The sequence below is a fragment of the Zonotrichia leucophrys genome, chromosome 1A (genome assembly GCF_028769735.1).
Source record: "Zonotrichia leucophrys gambelii isolate GWCS_2022_RI chromosome 1A, RI_Zleu_2.0, whole genome shotgun sequence".
Classification (NCBI taxonomy): domain Eukaryota; kingdom Metazoa; phylum Chordata; class Aves; order Passeriformes; family Passerellidae; genus Zonotrichia; species Zonotrichia leucophrys.
In genome coordinates this window covers 24,264,443-24,284,965 of record NC_088170.1, presented here as the reverse complement: position 1 = coordinate 24,284,965, position 20,523 = coordinate 24,264,443, and positions in this window count along the sequence as shown.

Here is a 20,523-nt window from a genome sequence, read left to right as displayed (position 1 = left end):
CCCATGGCAAGGACACCACATCAGCCTCCTGCGCCAGTTGGTCCCTGCCCCACCAGTGTCACAGTAGGGCTGGTCTCCAGCTCCCTGCCTGGTCATGGCGTCCCACCAAGCTGGGCCTGCCTCTTCATCCTGGTGTGGCCTCAGCCCATCCCCAGGAAATGTGTGGTGCCAGGGGCTGGGGCTGCCCTGCTGCCCTGCACTGCCCCACTCCTGACCCAGATGGAGGGATGGGCCAGGCTCTGCCTTGCCACCCCAGTGGAACCCCATGTGCTCCCAAGCCCTGGGGACCTGCTGGCCTAGGTTTCCCTCTAATAGAAATGGCATCAAGGACAAGATTTTTAAGGTATGAGGGTGTCTAATGGTGCCTACAGGGACCTGCAGGGGTTTTATAGAGCAGGCTGATGGCTTCCCTGCTGTGTGTTGGGATTAGCTGATTTATCCAGCTCCACTGGACCTTCATCTTCATAAAGGCAACTTTAAATACCTCACACAGTTACTCTTAAGAGATCATGTGTCATGCTCCTCTTCTTAAAGACCCCTTGGTTGCCCTCAGCTGTCTCAAAGCACACCTTGACTGCTCCCATCTTGACAAAGCAATGCAATTTGCTTACAAATGCATTAAAAGCTTCTCTTGAGCAGAGACTTTTGTCCGTGTCTTACTCCAACAGTACTGAGTTCAGGCAAAATTCATCTGCAGCAACGAGTTTTTTTTAAAACTCAACCAGAGGAAATTTCTGTCCCATCCACCATCCTTCTCCAGCACCCAGAGCATCAGGCCAAGCAGTGATGCTGCTTTCAGTAATACATGTGTCTCCCAGGAAAGTCATCTAGCTACCAGACAGTTCTGGCACTTGTCCTTCCCCCTGCTGAACCTCAGAAGCTGTGCCAGAAGAATTCAAATTTTGTTGGACCAGAGAAGAACCATGACTCCATAGCCCAGCTGTGCTAACTGGAAAAAGAAAGGCTGGCTTCTAGTTCCTCCTCCTCCCCAGAGTGTTTTTTTCTGTGCATATCTTATCCATGATCTGAAGTCCTGGGAGCTGAACCTGAATCACCCAGATCATGGCATGGCAGCTGGAGTCCTGGATTATCACTACAGAAAAATATTTGGAATATAAGGACAACATGAAGAAAGAATTACACCTTTCTCTTTTTCCTCCTCCTTCCCATTAGAAGGGTTGTTCTCCTATTTGAATGAAGGACAAGAGGGACTCCCATAGAAAGGGGTCTTGAGGCTAATGGATGGACACGATGGAGAAATTACAGCTCTTCCTTGCTGCCAGGAGGAGTCAACTTCAGGCAGCAGTAAACTTGAGTAATACTGGCATGAATTTGTAATGAGCATTGAGATGAGACTGACAATGTGCGCTGGCTCAGACACCAGTCTGGTTCTGTATGCTGCTCTGGGGATCCAGATGTGTAAAACCAAGCTCAAATACATCTAAATTTTGGTTGTCTACTGCCTGGTATTGGATATAATCTTCAAAATAATCTTTGCTTGCATCAAAATAATGATGTATGATACACTAGACTTTTTGTTAAAACAGTTAAAACTGGTGATATTAAAATCAGCATCAAAATTTTGTCTTCAGGAAGGAACATTGACACAGGAGTTTTATCTAGGGCTAAGGTGAACAGTTACTCTGTTTATTTATGCAATCTGTCTCTATTATGTAAAGCTCTAAGGAATAAAAGTAAAGCACTATGATTATATGCTACCATGACTGTTAAAATGGGATTGAGCCAATGCAGTAAATGGAATATTATCAGCTTGCTGGTGAAGTGGGTTTTGCCACGAAAACATGTCCATTGCCTTTGATGTTGCAAAATATACTTTCTTCTCATGTTCTGTAGCTTCCTGAGTTTTTCTACCTCATTCTTTCAATGGCAGCAGCAAAATGCTAAGCATGAAACAAAAAGAAATCTCTCTGGATAAGATTCATTTGGCCATTTGCCAAACTACAGAGTAGAAATTTATATCTTAGAATTGTGAAATGGTTTGGATTGGAAGGTACCTTTAAAGACCATCAAGTCCACCCCCACTGCCATATCTGAGCTATGAGTTTGAACTCTCCCTATAATCAACAAAGAGAAAAAACACATCTAGGATTTCAGCCATCTGATTCTAAAATAAATGTCCAAAGAGGTAAGGAGAGTGATTTTCATTGCAAATAGGTGTAATTGAAGGGAATGAATCCCACCCCACAATACTGATCAGTCAGGAAAGAGCATTAGTATAAAATTCCATGAACGTGCATTGATTATTCATTGATTCATTGACATTTTGCTCAGTCATAATCCAGCCTGCTAGGAAATGAGCCCTGCCTACTTTCTAGGCTGGTAGGATAAGATTCATCAGGTCTGCACAATGTTGTAACAGAGATCCCAGCACCATTCCTTCATGAAGTCCCCTCTGTATTCTTATCAAAGAGAATTTATGGTTAGCTGTTGACTCAAAATAGCAATGGGAGACTTTTCTGAGCCCAAAAACACTTTTTAATCCTGATGTCTGGAATTGCTGAAATGGAATTTGACAATAAATCCTTGACAGAACAATAAAACCATAAGGGTTTTCTTTTGTGGGGTGTGGGGGTAGGTTGTTTTTGGTTTTTCACAACCATCTCATGCAAGGTTATGTTCATCTCAGTGTTACCCAATAAAATAGAACATACAGAGGAAAGACACATGTTCAAGGCCTTAGTTTTTAAAATATCAAAGAGAGAGAAAGCATATATCATTATAGTCTCAAATGGAATAAAAAAGACTGGTAGGAAGAAAGACAATGTGTCCCTGTCTCTGCCAGTGGAGGTAACTTCCACCTTAAAACCAAGACTATTTATAACACACTGGTGTTAACCAAACATCTATTGAATGGCAGCAGATAAGACATCATACCTGGGCCAAAATTTCTCCAAATAAGAATTTGTTACATCATTTAAGGGATTTGGAGGGGGGAACATGTTTTCCTCAGAAAGGATTTTATTTGTGGGGAAATGCAGCCCAAATAGAAAAAGAAAAATGTCATAATTTATGGCAAAATATGAGTCAGTAAAGCAGTGTCAGAAACAATGAAGGGAACATTATTAAGCCTGTTATTGGAAACAAAAAATAAGGAGGAGAAAGACAGAGGCAGATAGACAAAAAGAGAAATTATTTTTTAAAAATGAAAGAAGAATGAAGCAAAACAGGACAGGTCAACTCGAAAGAAAGAAAAAATTAAATGTTATCAAGATCCAAGAATTTGCTGCACTCTATTCAGCATGAGGAGAATTTGGCCCCAGTCCACCTTTGTGTCCTGGATGCCATGTTGAAAGCCAATTCAATCTGTCTTTAAATCAGTGTCAAATCTGCCCCAAATCTGTCGGGCTATCCAGGCCTCTGAGAAGCTGGGGCTCATCACAGCGTAGCTGGCAGCCAAAGGGCACACCAAGACACAGCTGTGATAGTTGTATGGCCTCTGGGCATGCCTGGAGAATGAAACCAAGGAGGTGAAACAGCTGACTTTCCCTCTGGATAGGACACCAGGAAACTGTGGATCTGGCCAAAATATTTTTGGAGACACGATTAAGTGAGGCAGCAGAGTTTGTTTTTAAATTAAGATGGAGGGTTATCAGTTTAAGTTTTGAAATAGGATTGAAACCACAGAATTAAAAGCCAGTTCTTTGGCTCTGCTGTAAGACCTGTCTTAACTGCTTTGACCAAGGTTTTCTGGCATGGGAGGAACTCAGCTCATTTAGACTGATTCAGCTCTCCTCAGCTGAGGGGATGTTTGACTTTGGGTTGTTTGGGGAGGTCAGTTAGAGAGCAAACACCTAATAACATTCCAGGCCAGAATCAAAACCTACCCCTGCAAAGATTCAGGCTGGAGAATCTGCCTGGACATTTTTCCTCCAGGAGGGAGCTGGGATGTGCTGGTATGGGGGAATGTTACATTAGGATTCCATTCAGGGACCAAAGGGAGGCTTGGATCTCTTTTGGCTTTATCCATGGCAATATGATTATTCTTAATATGAAGTAAACTGGTACATTTTCTCCCCACCCCTGTCAATAGCAATATTCTCATCCTTTCACTGAAAGACTTTTTTTGGTGCCATGGTTTGGATTAAATTCCCTTTTGTTCTTTTCAAGTACTTCTTTTTTGAACTGAAAGCTGACCCCTTGGTGTGTTTTGCAAAATGCTCAACCTGCTTGGGTTTCTATGGGAGATAAAAGGGTGATGTCATTCACCACTTGATAAGGCTGAATCCTTTATCTGTTTGAACTTGGACACTGGGGAGGAATGGGAAAATCATTCCTCTTCCTTTCTGTCTCAAATCCACTTACAATTTTTTTTTTCTTTGTAGAGAAATACAAGTCTCCACTCACTCCTAGACTTTATAACATTTGCTTCAGCAGTCCAGAATTCTTTAAAGGACAGGAAACAGAGACATAGAAATGGCATGGAGGAATAAGAGGCAAACGAGGTCCTTGTGCATTAAGAGGGATAAGAGACAGACATATAATACTCTTTTTTTCTAATCTGTGAGAAGCTCAAATTCAGCTAATACAAGTCATTAGAAAGACTCCAGTTTCTTAATCTGCATTAACCTGTGAAAGACTGGAAAAGACTGCCCTATTTTTTCATGAAAATTAGAGTAAACTGTGCTAATGGACTTGCACACTCAAGGCTATGGAAGAAACTGGTTAAAACAACCATACAAAAACTATGGACAAACACAAGGGCATTCTCAGACAACTTAATAAAACAATTTCAAGGCATTTCAGTGCACCAGCCCTTTACACTGAAAGTCTGTGACCTTGCTAACATAAGATTAATTAGTGGTTTACAGGGGTTGCAGTAAAAGGTCCGAAGTGTCAGTATACTGTTTCGCATCTGCTATTAAGTGAACATAATGTGTTTCTAAACTATTTCAAACTGTGTTTTTTTGTTGTTTGTTATCTAAAAGATTTGTCAGATCAGCTAGACCCAGGCTGATATATGAATATTGACTATTTCACTGCTGTATTGCATTTTCTTGCCAAAGTGTCAGCTGAATATATTACTTTGCTTTAATACAAATGTTTCCTAAACCCTATTTCATTCTGCTAATGAGTTAAAGCAGCAGCAACTCTCTGAAATATTGAGTCTATCATTATTCAACCTGGCATTAAGTTGTTTACTATTACAGTTAATTCAGACCAGGGAGGATCTTTTGTAGTTGATTTGTTGGGCAAGAGAAATAATTTGAATGTACTTTCTACTGTCTCTGTTAAAAAAATATCTTTTAGAATGTACTTAATTTTGTTGAAAAAGTGTTTTCATCAATGGTTTTCTGTCAAAACCACTGATAACATATCTTCATAGCTCTGTCAAAGTTTATTACCTCTATCATTGATTAGAAGTGTATTAAGAGTAACAAATATTAGGAAGTGGAGCCATGGAAATGAATGTGTCATGTTCATTGGGACCTCCAGTATTTACTTCTGTTTTCGCTTGGGTGAGTGTCTGCTGTAAACACTGTTGGGATCCTTTGGAACAGGATTAAAATGGACACTTTCAAGAAAAGCCAGTGACTGAAGCTGATGTTTACTAGAAGGTGTATAGTAATGGTGTGAACAGGAATAGAGATGCATATACCAAAGCAATGTACAGCACTGCATTGATGTGTAGGAAGGGAATTACAATCACTTCTCCCATTGCTGTAGGAATGGAGTTGGGAGCACGCTGCCTTGGTGTCCTGGCCATTGCATTTCTGTACATGTTTATACACAGTTTAACAGATGGGGCAGAGTAAGGATCATGTGGAAACAAGGCTCAGAACATCAGAAACAAAAGTGAATGAAAACAACAGCAGCTGAAAGGGACAGGTGAGACACAAACTGAGACAGTTTGGGAGAAGAGGGAATGGCCTCAGGTTGTGCCAGGGGCCATTTAGATTGGATATTAGGAAACATACATGGAAAGGGTTGTCAAGCAACAAGAATCTTTCCACGGAAATGGCTGAGTCATCATCCCTGGAGATATTTAAAAGATGAGTAGGCTCAAGGACAATGCTTAGTGGTGGATTGGCAGTATGGGTTTATCACTGCTCTCAATGATCTTGAATATATTTTCCAACCAAAATGATTTTATTATTTTATTTATTCCATGATTTTAAAACATACTTAATTGCAACTGGGAGAGGAATTCAGGGAGCCAGAATGTGTATTACATGAGCTGGAGTGCAATAGGAGTGACAAGTTTGCCACCCAACCTGATTGAAGTGCGATGGATCCCTGCAGCCTCACGCCAGCTGATCGGGAATGGGATGTTTGTCAGCACAGATGAGAAATTACAGACTACTGAACACAACAGAGTGTGCTGAAAGATGAAGGAAAGAAACAAAGACTTGTTTTATCATGGTTGGATTACAAAATGGTCTTCTGCTCTAACAGACATTCCAGATTTTATAAGGGGTTCATCACATTAGATACAGGAAATTGTCTGTCAGACATGGGTTTGGGTACTGTGGTCAAGGTATAAAATATCCAGATGCACTATCTCTGATATGCTTAATACCCTGAGCACAATTATGGTGAATTACCTTCTGCCTGTGATTTAAGATTCTACTCTCATTCTACACATGGACTGTTACAGTGATGCAGGGTATTTCCTGCTATTACCTTTCTTATATTCCTCATATTCTCATTCCTCAGTCTTTCAGCCAGGGGAAAAAGGATTTGTAGCAACAGAATAAGGAGGCCATTCTAGAGTACATTGTGATGAACTTGTTTAAATATAATTTTTAAAATATATACACAAGGAAATACACAAACCATCTGAGAAAAAGAATTTTCTGTGGCTTTAACATAAGAGATGTGCTACAGATGAGAAAAGCTGTGGACAAAAGACTTCAAGAGCAGTTTCTTCAAGATGAAATTGGCTCTGCTTCAAATATGCTTGAAATACTAATTTTCTTTGGATAGTAGTGACCATAAGTTGATGTTAATAATGCAAGTCAATTCTAATAATAAGTGGCTTTAACTGCAATAACCACAACAATATTATGTAAAAGGAGCAACTGCCATGAACATCTTACTGGTGTGGAGAATTTTGTTTGCAGGTGGAGTGGATTTTATATTTTCCATGAGGGACACTTGAGGTATTTCTGGTCATATGGCAGCCATTCTTGAGGCTTGAAATGATAGGTGAGAAAGTTAGTAAAAACCTTCTGTTCTTGTAGATTCATGATATGAATTTATGCCTGTTGTCTGATGGCTATCACTTTGAGTTATATTGGAATATAAATGTATTAGAAAGCCTGGAACTATGTAGGCAGAAATTAAAAATGTGCACAAAGAGATGAAAACAGAAATTAATATTGCCATTTTCCTCAAGAAATGTAAGACACCAGACTGAATATTTAGGGAGTATTTCAAAGGGTAGCAAACTTCATATACTGGATATTGCAGATCCTGACTATCACATCACAAACATGTTAGTCTCCACAAAAAATAAATATAGACGTTATCTGTTCTGAATTTCAGTGGATTTGTTTATTGAATTAAGATTGGAAAATTAAGGGAGATTCAATCGCTTAGCAATGCATTTTGTGTCTTCTAGACTTGTGCTTGGGCATCCACTGCCGCTTGATTATGAGACCATGTATATTCTCTGTCCTGTGTTACATCTGGAAGCCCTCTATGGGCTTCTTCCCCACCTTAGCAGAACTGAAATGAGACAATTTACTTTAACATTCTTTATTTGATCTCTTTCTCCCTAGAAAATATTCTCTATCACTTGACTACTAGTTATGAGGGTTGTTACAACAGGCTGCCTACAAGGAAAAAGCAGAACTCCAGAATTTATGCTGGAAGGAAAACTATTGTGTCAAAATGTTGCTGTGGGTCAGATATCCAGGTGGCCAACTGTTGTGAATGCTAATGGAGCTACAGTGACTTCACAGTGTGCTGGAAATAAGACACAGGATAATGCCTGCATTCTGAAGTAGCTGATCCAACTGCGAGAAGGAAAAGTCACAAAAAAGTCCTTGTGAACCTTGTGGACTTTGTGTTTTGTTCACATGAAGGAGTGACACAGAATCAGCAAAGCCACAGGCATTATGATTAAATTAATTTCATAGGTGGCAAAAAGGAAAGGAAAGCTGCAAGGAAGGGAATAACTAAAATGTTTTAAGGCTGCAAAATGCAGTTCAGTTAAATTCCTCTTCTGAGACTTCATCATGCACCTGGGAGCAAAGTGATATTGGTATGGAAAATGTTGGGCACTCTGAAACAGGGGTGATAGGAGAAAGCAAGGCAGCAACCACCACCTTAATTATGGTTCATGGGTTGTCCTGAGGCTTGTCCACATGCTAGGGACAGTTTTCTCAGGCATTAGATCTGCAGAACACACAAAAATCATGGCCCCAGGATACTACTTTCAGTTGCCTCTCCAGGGAGTATGCTTAGTGCTTATTTTGTATGTCACATGTGTCTTATTGCTCTGGCCAATGTGTGGCTACACATTTTGCAGAGCTTGGGGGTCACACATGGCCCAGCACGTGACAGATTCTAGCAGGAATTTGTACAGTTATGAAGGCCCAGATGCCTGAAAAGCGTGCAAGGCATGACTGGGACATGGGTTACAGCAGCCTCCGTGTCAGCACCTGCTGGCAAGCACAAGACACAGCTCAGCACCTGAGCCACACTTTGAAGTTTAGCATTTGCCTGCAGCCAAGAAATATCCACCCCGCTGGAGTATGGATTAGCACAGTGCATGGAAAATAAGCTTTCACAGTCGGTTTATAACTTATCATTTTTACTTTTCTGTAAGATTTTGTAAATGTTAGAGAGCAGAACTAAGGGACTCTGGGGGAGGCAGGTGAGGTGGTAGCAGATGATGTAGATTTGTAGAACAACAGTGAACTAATAAGATAACAGCATGTTTTCACAGATTTTTAAACCATGTTGTTATTTTAAACCACCTGGTTATTCTATGCTGAAAGTGAAGAATTCTGTAGAGGGTGGTACTTGCTAGCTATAAACACTAAATTGCTAAACCACCAAGCTTCTGAAAAATATATCTATTTTTTCTAACAAAAATTGAAGAGTATCAGGCTGGTGACCAGACAACATTCACAAACAGGAGTCAGTGTTCAAGCAGATAGAGTGAATTTGTGCAAGCTCAGAGTAGCAAGAAAGAGTACCACATCAAAACCTTAGAAAACAGAAAACTGTTTTCTTCTATTTACCCTGATTTAAACTAAGGAATCTTTGGGAATCAACAGATTACAAAAGCAAGTTAGTGTTTAGGGCAACAGTGCTGTGTCATTTGTGGAGTAATAATGTTCTCTTTAACACCAAAAATCTTATTTACCCAGGAGACAAAACAAGGCCAAATCCTCATCTGATGTCAATCAGCATGATTCCTTTGCTATTAGCATGGATTCAATGTGTTTGGTGGAGCAATAGCAATTTACTTGTGCTGAGGGCTTTGCCCTTGTGTCTCATAGCTCAAAGAAATTAAGCTGCCCTCCAAGTTTTCTCACTGAAGTTGTGTAGAGTTTAAAACTTGTTGCAAAAAGCCTGCTCAGATGTGTTTTTTTCCTTTCTGTTTCAAATGATTTTGCATATTCTTCAAATGAATTTAATGTAATATGTCTAATTTTCATCAAACCATGGCAAACTGAAAAATGTTCACAGGTTATGCCAATGACCCATTTTGCTGAGAAAATAAAAATGCACTTAGGCTAAATTTATGCTGTTAAAATGGTTTCTTTTTTTTCCTTGTTTTAAAATTTGCAATGAAATGTGAAGACAGTTAGCATATAAGACATTTTGCATCTCATTAATAACATTTTGACAGTTCTGCTTTGAAAGCCTACTCAAAATAATGCAAAAATCCAAGAAAGTTATGTCAATATTATTTTAAGTTAGAAAAGCTCCCTTTCTCATTTTTCTTTTTCTTTGGCCATGTTTAAAGTGGCCTTTCTTAAATTTGCAAAACACCATAAAGTCAGAGTTAGAGATATGCTTTTGTCCTTACTGAAATTAACAGGAAAATCATTACAATTTTCCATGTTTCATAGGAGGAACATCCTACACAGACTCTAATGGTAGCTGCTATCAGGAGTGCTGCAAACTTCCTCCTGCTATAAGTTTTGCAGCTATTTTTCATACCTAGAGTCAACTTTTTTATTAAGTGAGGTATTGGGTAGGTTTATGCATTCATTTCATTCCAAATCTCACAGTCTTTCACATGTGTGCTTCACCTGCGACAGGCTGCTTCCTCAGTGGTGAATTCACTCAGGAGGTGAATGTTGCTGAAGACCAACAAGCAACATTTGTGTGGAGCTTGTGAGAGAAGGAAAGGACCTGAGAGTGGTTGGTCAACCCCTGTGGTGAGGAAGACCTGCCCATGAAGGGCTTAAGTTCCAATGGAAGGAGGCTTTGAGGGACTCAGGTCCCTGTTGGTGATACTGAACTGGGGGTCTGAATGCCAAAGTTCTTCCATGAGAGAAAGGAAACAAAAAATAGTGACAGTAGTTTGGAGATATTCACATACCTGTCCATGAAGTGGTGTGCTGAATTCTTTGAGAGAGAGGGACATGAGAGAGGATCAAACTGCTTAGAGCAGATCTACTTAAAGAGGAAGCTCCTGGTTTCAAATGGTTTCAAATTTCCCTGCACCTTTGTCTTCTTTTCTTATCGCCCCTGTGGCCATGGCAGGAAGCCTCCTTATAGCCTGAGCTGTGCGACCCTGCAATCAGAAGACATGACTCCATGCACCCACTCATGTCACTTGGGATTGCCACCATGACTGTGAGGGGGAGAAAGGTCAGAGTGGGTGAGGGCATGGTGAGTCCTGGTGCTGCCTGGGCCTAGAAGGATCTGATGGCACATCTAAAGAAAGTAGAAAAATAGAGAGCGTTCCTCAAAAGAACTACACAAGATGACCAAAACAAGCTGTTTCCATGCAGATCCTTGGAAACAGCTAGGGCATTGCTGGCATGACTTTGTCAGCAAGTCTGGAAACTCCTAACTGAAGCACAGGTCCGGCATCCAGGCTTTAGTGCAGATCAGGATTCCAAAAGGGCCAGGATGCTCTGATGCATAATTTCCAATGCAGGTCCCGCTAGATTAGGATGTGTTTTTCATTTGAAGTTGAGCTACTCTAACCCAGTTCTCTCCAAACAAACAAACAACTGAACGAGCAAGCAAACAACCCCGTGGGAGGGATGGCTTATTCGAGCACAGCGGGGAGCAAAGTGGGGTGGGAACCAACTGGCTCCAAGTGCCGGCGCTGGCCTTGTTTTCCCCTATGACTTTCATCCTGTTTGTCACTGTTACCAGGGGCTTACAAACTCAGAGCAAACATCTGGTATGGTTTAATACCAACAAGAAAGAAAACTGGATATTAATTTTGATATGATAGTAAAGCAGTTTGATAGTGCTCACGCTGACAGAGCCACCACATCATTTACAATCTCTAAAACTAAATGGGTTTTCATAAAACCCTCGCAAGATCATATTAAGATTGACAATTAAAATTATAATGCAGCCTAGCCTGCTGAGGAGCAGTAAATTTTCTGGGAATTTGGTCAGTTGGTTACATTGATTTTATATTAAGTTAGAGAAAATTTTGTTCATGAAAAGGCAAAAGCAGTTCAAATCTGTTTCATACATTGCAGCAGGGTCTCACTGATTAAAAATACCTGGGCCTGTTCCAAACCTGTCGTCATATTGGCTACATGACTGTTATAAGCAAACCCCCGCAAACAGAAAGTTCTGAAAGTTCAAAGCTTATTTAACTCAAGAGTGCTTGTAAAAGGGAAAAAATGCCATTTCTGTATGGAATAATGGCTCGTAACTTTTCCAACATTATTTTTTTCATTAATATCACCTGAATCTGATATGCATGTTTCACAGCAGACTCTAAATAAGAAATCTGGTACCTTTTGGCATGTTATTCCTGTACCATCTGGCTAACAGGTACTGTACTGTTCCTGCAGTGTGACGCACCAAATAAAAAAGTCAGATCTTTTTAAAGTCACAATAAATTTCCCAAATGAGTTTGTGTGAAATGTTAAAAAGCAGAAGATAGAGGTTTTGGGTTACATTGCCTCTAATTTGAAAGGGGGATAAGTGGAGCCAGGTGGGCTACTTAGCCAATACCTGCCTGTTCCAGCTTTTTGAATCTGTGAACATTACACCTGGATACAGATGGAAATTGGAAACAATAAATGATTATTACAGAGACTTTATCATCCTGTAGCTCATGAAAAAAAGATGAACCACTCTTAAGGACACTTTGAAAGTGTGCTGCTTAGGCATGTATCCGGACAGATGTGGAGGAGTAGGAACGTGCCATATATCAAGTGAGAGGAATAAGATTTCTTAATTCCACTGTGACAAGCACAAGCATCTTCTAAAAAATAAACCTCCCCTTCTCAGTATTAATCCATTTTCTTTCTGATGTCTCTTTTTTTGTTTAGGACGAGCATCTCCCACTTCCAGAAATCTGTTAGTCCACAGATGGAAATGGGAGATGATAGAAGCAGACAAATAGAAAAAGGGAGTCACAATCAGAGTTACAGCTACAAGTCATAAAGGCAAGCTCAGACAGTTAAGTTCTTCACTCCCACTGGCCACATCAGACTTATAGGTCTGTATTCCCATTAATTTTCAAAAAAAGTTGCATTTCAGGACAACAGCTGCAAATAAAAACAGATCAGAACATACTCAATTACATATTTCTTCATTGACTGCTCACAGACAAAACTTTCCACATGGATAGCCTGAATTTTTTTGGGAATGGCTGGGAAGCAGAAAAATTTCCATCACAAAATCTCTCACTTTCTTCCAACTCATTTGGCAGAGGCCAATTACCCTGTGGCCTGTGGTCCCTGCTGCCGGCTCCCTGCCAGTTGTTGGGAGCAAAGGCCGAAGGAAATCATGGCTCTAGGAGCTTTGGCAACAGCTCAGCTCAGATCCATCCCAACCTCAGGTAAGCCAAATCTCTCTGCAGAAGTGTCTGTCTTTTCCCATTAATGACGAAGGCAGGAGCTCAGGGCTTTCTTTCCTTTGGAAGTCTTGAGATGGTGACAAAATGAATGCTGAGAGATGAAAAACCTCAGCAGGGGAGGATGAGCCTCTCTGCACATCTCTATATAATCAGCTGGCAGGCTCTTCCTTCGGGATGGAGATCACCACAGACAGCACAAGTCCTGATAAAGCTTGTAAGTACTGGGCAGGTCTTCCTACATCTGCCTCTGAATCTCACCCCTGTGAAAATGTTCTCTAATTCTTTTTGGGACAAGTGCCCCAAGGGGCTGAGCATCACCATGCTGTGCCAGGGTCTGGGGTGAAGAGCACTGCAGAAACCCAAGGCAGGGGTCCCAGTGAGCTGTACCCTGAGTGGAGCAGGAGGGCTGTAAGGGCATGGATGGCCGCAGCCCATGCGGTATCCTAGTGGGACAGCAGGGAACACCATGGGATCCTGCTTGCACAGGTGGCATTCAGAGCTTCTTTTTAAGGGACAGGTTTTGTTCTTTCACAGTATTGCAAGGCTTTCTTAAAGGTCACTGAGCAAAGTGCATGCACTTTGGGTTGGAAAGGAGAGAGCAGAGGACTCACTGCGCTGGACTTTGGTGATTAAGTTTGCTCATGGCTTTTTTCTGTCTCTCACCCTCATGCATTACCATTTTTCATATTGTCTACTGTTGTCAGCCTTTTTTCCTTTATGATAGTCAGCTCACTTCAGCTCCTTGTCAAGCATCACCAGGCTGTGCAACACAGTAATTAGTTAAAGGGCAGATAGGGAAAATAAAACATGAGCTGGAACAGCAGGACTGCATTTAAAAGAAAAACAAAAACCTCTTTCAAAATACCTCCATGCACAAGAATAGCAAATTATTCCTTGGAATTGGATCAAATCAAGGTATTCCACAAGATATAAGGCATCAATAAGGAGGAACCACTGGGTTGAAACACAGTGCTGAGTCTAACATCATCTCAATTTAAAATTAAAAAAACCTCTATTGTACAAGAAATAAAACAATATTTTCAACATTTATATTCATTCTGAATTATTGGAAATGCCACAAAGACAGTAATTCTTTGGCCTAGCATGGAATATGCCAGTTTCATAACAGCAGTATATGTTAACATACTTGTTCCCTTTGGGGTATTTGTATGTTTTACCAGCTTAAATAGCACCACTACTTATAAACTAATACACAAACGCCTAACAGATGTACAAGTTCACACAAGAAGAAATGAAAAATGCACAGAACCCCTCACTCTTTCACAACTAATCTGCTTTAATGTAGCAAACACAGCCCACTTGCACTTCCTTCACTTTGAATGCTTTCTTACTCTGTGAGATCCCTGAACCCCAGCCTACCCTTTGTTCTTTCATATTTGAAATAGTTGTTGGACTTTTAGAAGCACTCTGTAAGACTTTTTTAATTGTCTCATGAGACTCAACGCTCTGAACAAGCATAAATAAGTGTCTTTCAAAACTCTGAGAAGGATTTACTGGGAGGGTTGAGGTGGGTACATTGCCCCTTACATAACAGCAGATGAGCTGTAACTCTCAGGGTTTCTTTTCTCCCCTTATCCACAATTGCGAGGCATTCATCTCTGAACAGTTTGATTGTCATTTAATTGGCCCATTAGCCTTTATCTAAACAGTTTTGAACTCCTAGTTATTCTTCTTTCTAGTTCCTCTCCTGTTGTGATTTTGGGCCAGAGCTGTCTGGCACTCATGCTTCTTCCTCCATTCTTCTTTTTTCTAACCTCCTGTTTGCTGTGTCCTTTCTCCAGGAGAGCATGTACATTTAGGATATTTCTGTGATGTCCCACAGTGTGTTCCCACAAAGAGACGGCCTGAGAAAGCTTTGTGTTACCAAGAACAGGCAACACAGCACAGAGGTCTTTGTAAAATAAATCAGCCTGTAGTGTTTCCCTGAAGATAAATTTATCTTTCGAAGTACAATAAAATAGTCTCCCTGAACTGCAGTATTAATTGGACTTCACTACGCTACTGTCCAAGCTAGCTTGCTTATGTTTGGGGCAGATTGTTCATATGGCAGTGATTTGTGTGACACCAGCTACATGACTCAAATTCGGCTCAGCAGTGGAGGATGTTTGGACTCATCAGTCACTCAAGTGAGTTTCTCCAAATGCTGCACAGAGCATATGATCTTGTGTGCTGTATGACACCAAAATACTTGTTATGCTATTAAGCAATGTAGTTTCTGAAAGAAATGAGAGAAGAATGTTTCTAGACCAATTATTAATCCGTGCTTGCAGAAGCATAAACGAGGAATACATTCCTACCTCTTTGGAAGCACTCAGTGCTCTGCTGAGCAACCATTACCTTTATGGTCATCAAGCTTAACTGGGTGACAGTTAAAAGATTGCAAATGCTGTATCCTGAGCTGTGCTGTGAATCTTTCTGGTTTACTGTCACCAGTGAGACCTAGATCATCTGGCATTTCCCCCACGTTCTTTGCTGTAGATCCTGCCTATGGCTTTTGGGTTAGCTCTTCTCCTTTGTCAAGAGAAGCAGTAAATAAGCTGGTAAATCTGTCCTCTGCATTGTCAAACTGTAAAGTTACACCGCATCTGTACTTTCTTCTTCGTTTTGTTTTTTAATAATCTATTGGGTTTGTTTGTTCAAGTTAATGAAAATAGTATGTTATTGTTATGTAGTTATGCCAAAACACTTCACCAGAAATTTCATAAATGTTTTCTGGTGCATTGCCCGGTTTCATGTGGTTTCATTTTTTCCCTTCATATAGAAGAAAAGCACATGGAAGATAAAGATCTTATGGTTACTAAAGCTAGAAAAAGCCCTGGGAAGATTCCCTTAAACAGCAAAAAAGGAGTTAAAGAAAAATCAAGTACAAATGAATTATTGTCTGGCTGGCTAACAGTAAAGCTTTAAGGCCTCAATCACAGCTTTTATTTGCAACGGTAGGCATTTATTCTTAGCAGGAGTCCAGCCAACTTTTGGGGGGACCATTTGTGTGAGAAAGCACACATCACCACAGGGAGAGGTTTTGCCACCTAACTCTTGCAGCTTCACAAAATTTCCATATTGTCCCTTGCTCATAGTAGCATTTCTTTTGGGCTAATGAGTTTCCATACAGTTAAAAGGAGACAGCCTTTGCCTCCAGGGATTTCACAGCTGAAGGTCAAAAAATCCAAAGGGAATCAGACAAAGTTTGGGGTTTTATTTTTTGTGCAAATCAGCAGAATTCTACAAAACAGCATTTGTCTAGCATGTCTCTTAGGATGTCTCTGACTTGTTGTGTTAGTACAGAGAGGCAATTTTCCCAGAACACATCCATTATCTGTGCATGCTTGTTTTGGAGATGGCACCTGAGAAGTTCTAGAACCATGAGAAGGAAATTATAAAAAGACAAAACCTAACAAACTGTAGTTCGTTCTGATACACAGTGCAAAATTTGGGTGCAATAGACTTCCAAGCAGGAATATGTGTTAAAGTATAGAATTATTTATATTTGCCCCACTGATGGTAACATATCTACTAATTTAATTTAGAAGTCTGGATTCTTATAAATCAGCTTTGTATCCCATCTTTGCGTCCTGTCTGTGTACATCTACTGAAGTTTTGAGCTGTGGAACTTCCTGGATATTTTTAAGAAGCAAAATATTCCTCATTTCTGATTTCTCTGTTGTTCATGTTAAATTTAATGGAAAGCACTCTATGATTTTATTCAAGTGGGATCAAACTCTCAAACATAATTTAAGACCTCAGCCAGTTCCAATTGCAGCAACCAGGTCCAAAAGCTAACAGCTAGACTTGAATATGCAGATTGCCAAATGGAAGGAAAACAGGCTGAAAGAAGCATAAATACAAAGGGCACTGAAAATAAATTTATTGGAAATGAACACCGAGTCTGAATTAAAACCTGAATTGCTTTCAAATCTGTTTCAAAGTACTGATACAGAATGGAAAGGCCTTCTTAGCCAGCATTATGTCCCTTACCTCAGATAAACTAACCTACTAATGATGTATGGTGGAGTCACATATTTTTCTTTGATGCATCTGCCAAATATCTATATGTGCAAGTGAATTCACAGATCCTGGATTGCTTTCAGAGGCAGGAATGTAGACATATAAGTTCCCAAGTCAAAGTAATGTGACCTTCTTTGTAGCTAGATACCTTTTCCCCTCAAGTTTCACGTATACTAGTACAAATTTCCCCAAGACCAGTCACATCTGTGTGGAGTTATGTGAGGAGGCACATGTACTTCGATGAACTACATGATAAGGGCACAGATTCTGAATATGGGGTCCAGGTTACAGCATTGGGCCACAGCCTTTCCCCTGCACTAGGACACCTCAGGCCTGAGTAGCAAATTGGGCAGATTTAAGATCAAGCCAACCAGCTGGATTTGACATTTAATTACCAGAAAGTTAAACACAGAAGGAATGAAACAAAGAAAAAAGAGCAGAGAGTCTTACATGGTGACATGGTACATGGCGGTAAACTGCCCCATGTTATTTCTCAGTCCTGCCCACCACCAGTTCCCACCTCTTCTCACCCAGTGCTCTTCTGCTCACATTTTCAACCCCACCCCTCCAGCACTTTTCCATATGCAGGTTTCTGTCCCCTTTCACTCCTTCCCATCTGCAAACCATCCTGGACTCTGGTATTTCCAGACCTCCTTGTGCCTGGTCTCCTCCTGCCCATATATGTCCCAGCGTAAAGCCAGCTTGTTTTTGGGATGAAATCCCATCCATCCGCTTAGACTTGTTACATCCCCACCCCTGTCCACATCCACTACTCCTCTTCCATCCTGGCGATGTCAAATCTATACCCTGGCTGTCCCAGGAGAAACAGTGGAACTTTACGAACCTGGTCAGAGTCTGCAGCCATGAAGAGCCCTCCAGAGCTGCACCACGAGGGTGCAAGGTGTCATAGAAAGACATTATTTCTCCTTGGATCAAAAACTGGGAAGATGTCATGGCTCTCCCAACATGACAGGTACCAGTTTCATGGGGGAGGAACATGAAGCAGGAACCAGTTACAAGGGTGTGCATTATTTGTGACTTGAGTCCACCATCAAAGAACTAATAGTTGTCCATCAAACTTACAATAAATTGTTAATAGTAAGTTGTTACCAAACTTACAATAAATATAACAATGTCTAGGACAGCTGGGGTTAGGAGAACAAAATATGGAGCTATTAGCCTTTTGTGGAGCCACAGAATAAATTCAGCAAATTTCCTCTCACACACATAGACAAATTTTTTCCATGAATATGAGTCTGTCTTGTCCTCTTCCTCCACATTTCTCCCCCTCTTCCTCCACCAGTAGAGATACAACAATAAAGCAGATTTTCTTTTTCTGTCCTTGGAAAAACCCACAGCACATTAGTAACTTCCTATTTGAAATCTAAACTGAAAAATTATGTGCACTAGCATACCATATTGTGTTATTACTCTTGAAGCCAAGCTCCCCTTGGGTATCTATATAGCTTAAAAAAGCAGTGACAGGATATATAGCTGGACAGAGGATTTCCAGTGGAGTCAGTGTCCAAAGGACAGTGACATTTGGTGGACTGTGTTGATTCTGTCAGAATTTGTCCTGGGAGCCAGTCTGGTAAGCAGGTGGGTGGCCAGAACCACAATATGTATTCCATTGTATATTTCTTTTGTCCTTCTGACTTTTCCTTCCAAATTAAAATAAAAAAATAAATCAAATCTGGAAATGGTAATTTTTCTGTGGAGCAGGAATTCCTAAGCCTTAACCAAAGAATAAACTATTTGCTTATTTTTCCATTTGGCTCTTCCTCTCTGTTTCTCTGGCTTCTCTCACTCAGCTACCCTTCCCATTTGCCTGTTTTGTTCCTTCTGCTCATTTTTCCCCTTTCACTGTTCCATTTCTCAACTGAACTGTTCTCTCTCTCCTGGCTTTGTAATCTATTTCACAGCTGGTCCTTGGCTGAGCATGAACTCAGTAACACTGGAGGTGAACTTTCACACTTGTGTCGTTTCAGAGGATTAAGGTAGACAGGCTTGCCCCTCTTTATGAAGTAAGTAAGGTTAATGTATAAACTTCCTCTCTCTCTGCTTTATAGTCTCCTCAGTTTTATTATCTTAACTTGCCATTTTGTTTTAAACCCCTGATCCATATCTAAACATAACCTCATGTGAACTACCTGGCCACCACCACCACCACTTCACTGTAGCCTGGCTCCCCTCTTTGAGTATTAGAGTTGCCACTTGAAACAGGACTTTAAATTAGAAATGACTTCAGCATTCAGTGCAGTCCCTCCAGTAATGGAGTTCGCTAATGGAGTTCCTGCTATAGGCACCTTTTTCCTCTAAGCCTGAGAAAAGTTTTACCTCCCTTATTAGTTTCACTAGCAGTAGCACAGGTTGTTTTAATATTCTATGCTGCCTGTAACATGTTGCAGATGTACCTGTGTAAAATGGTCTCTTGTTATTGGAACGCAATAAAAAGAAAACAAGCTTCTCAAGAGGAAAGAAGGCAAAAGAAAAAAGTTAACCCAGTTTGAGCCTGAAATTCCCCAGATTTTTATACTAACATTAATGTTTATAATACAGCTATTAAATTACACATAGAAGTGCATTTAAAATGGCTCTGGGCTAAATTCCATATTCCTTCTTTTACTCAGTCCCTATGTCTGTTGCTGAAACAGTAATAGAGCTTGCCTGATTAAGGCAGAAAAGTAACATTTGCAAAATCATGGTAGTGATTCTAGGACCTCTTCCCTGAAATTCAGAAGCCTATGGTTACACTTGTGTCATGCCACACAGAGTGATGAGCAGACACCGGACACAAAGGAAAACACATAATTTCAGCAGCAGCAGGAGCCTGAGCATCTCATCTGTGCTGTACCCCAGCTCAGGGCAGAGCATTTCAGCATTTCAACTCAGCTGCACCTTGCTGACCTGGTTGCTGTATGCTGGAGTCTGGGGCTGGTATTCACACGTTTCTGCTCTGCAGCTTGAGTACTGGCTTTGTTCTCTGTGTACTGTGTGTTCTTGAATGGTGTAGATCTACTGTGAGTCAGCTTTTAAATGAGACCTAGTCTCCTGAGTGAGTGGGAAATTTGCAAAATGTCCATGGAAAACGAGGGCCAAACGTTTTCCCTTGAAGGAAAGCCCTCATCTGGTATGGTTCTGACACACTGTGCCTTTTCTCATTATGTATGCAATGTGTTAGGATACTTCAAATGAGGCGAGCTATATCATATATATGTATATGAAACAAGCTGTATTAAGCATATATTTGTCATCCCTAAAGGGAAACTGCCAAGAAATCTTCTTCCAGCAGCAAAGCATCCATGCTGATCTGAAGTATGTTTAATGTAGCACAAAACTGGTAACAGGATCAAATTATGTGCCTGTGCACTTGTTCTCTGCACCCATGGCACTCTAAAGGGTTTTTGGATCATCTGAGCTGGCAGATGAACTCATTCTCTAATTCTAAATGCACCTTCAAATTGCTTGCATGAGTGCGTAGATATCTCCAACAAGTAACTTTAAGCCAGTAC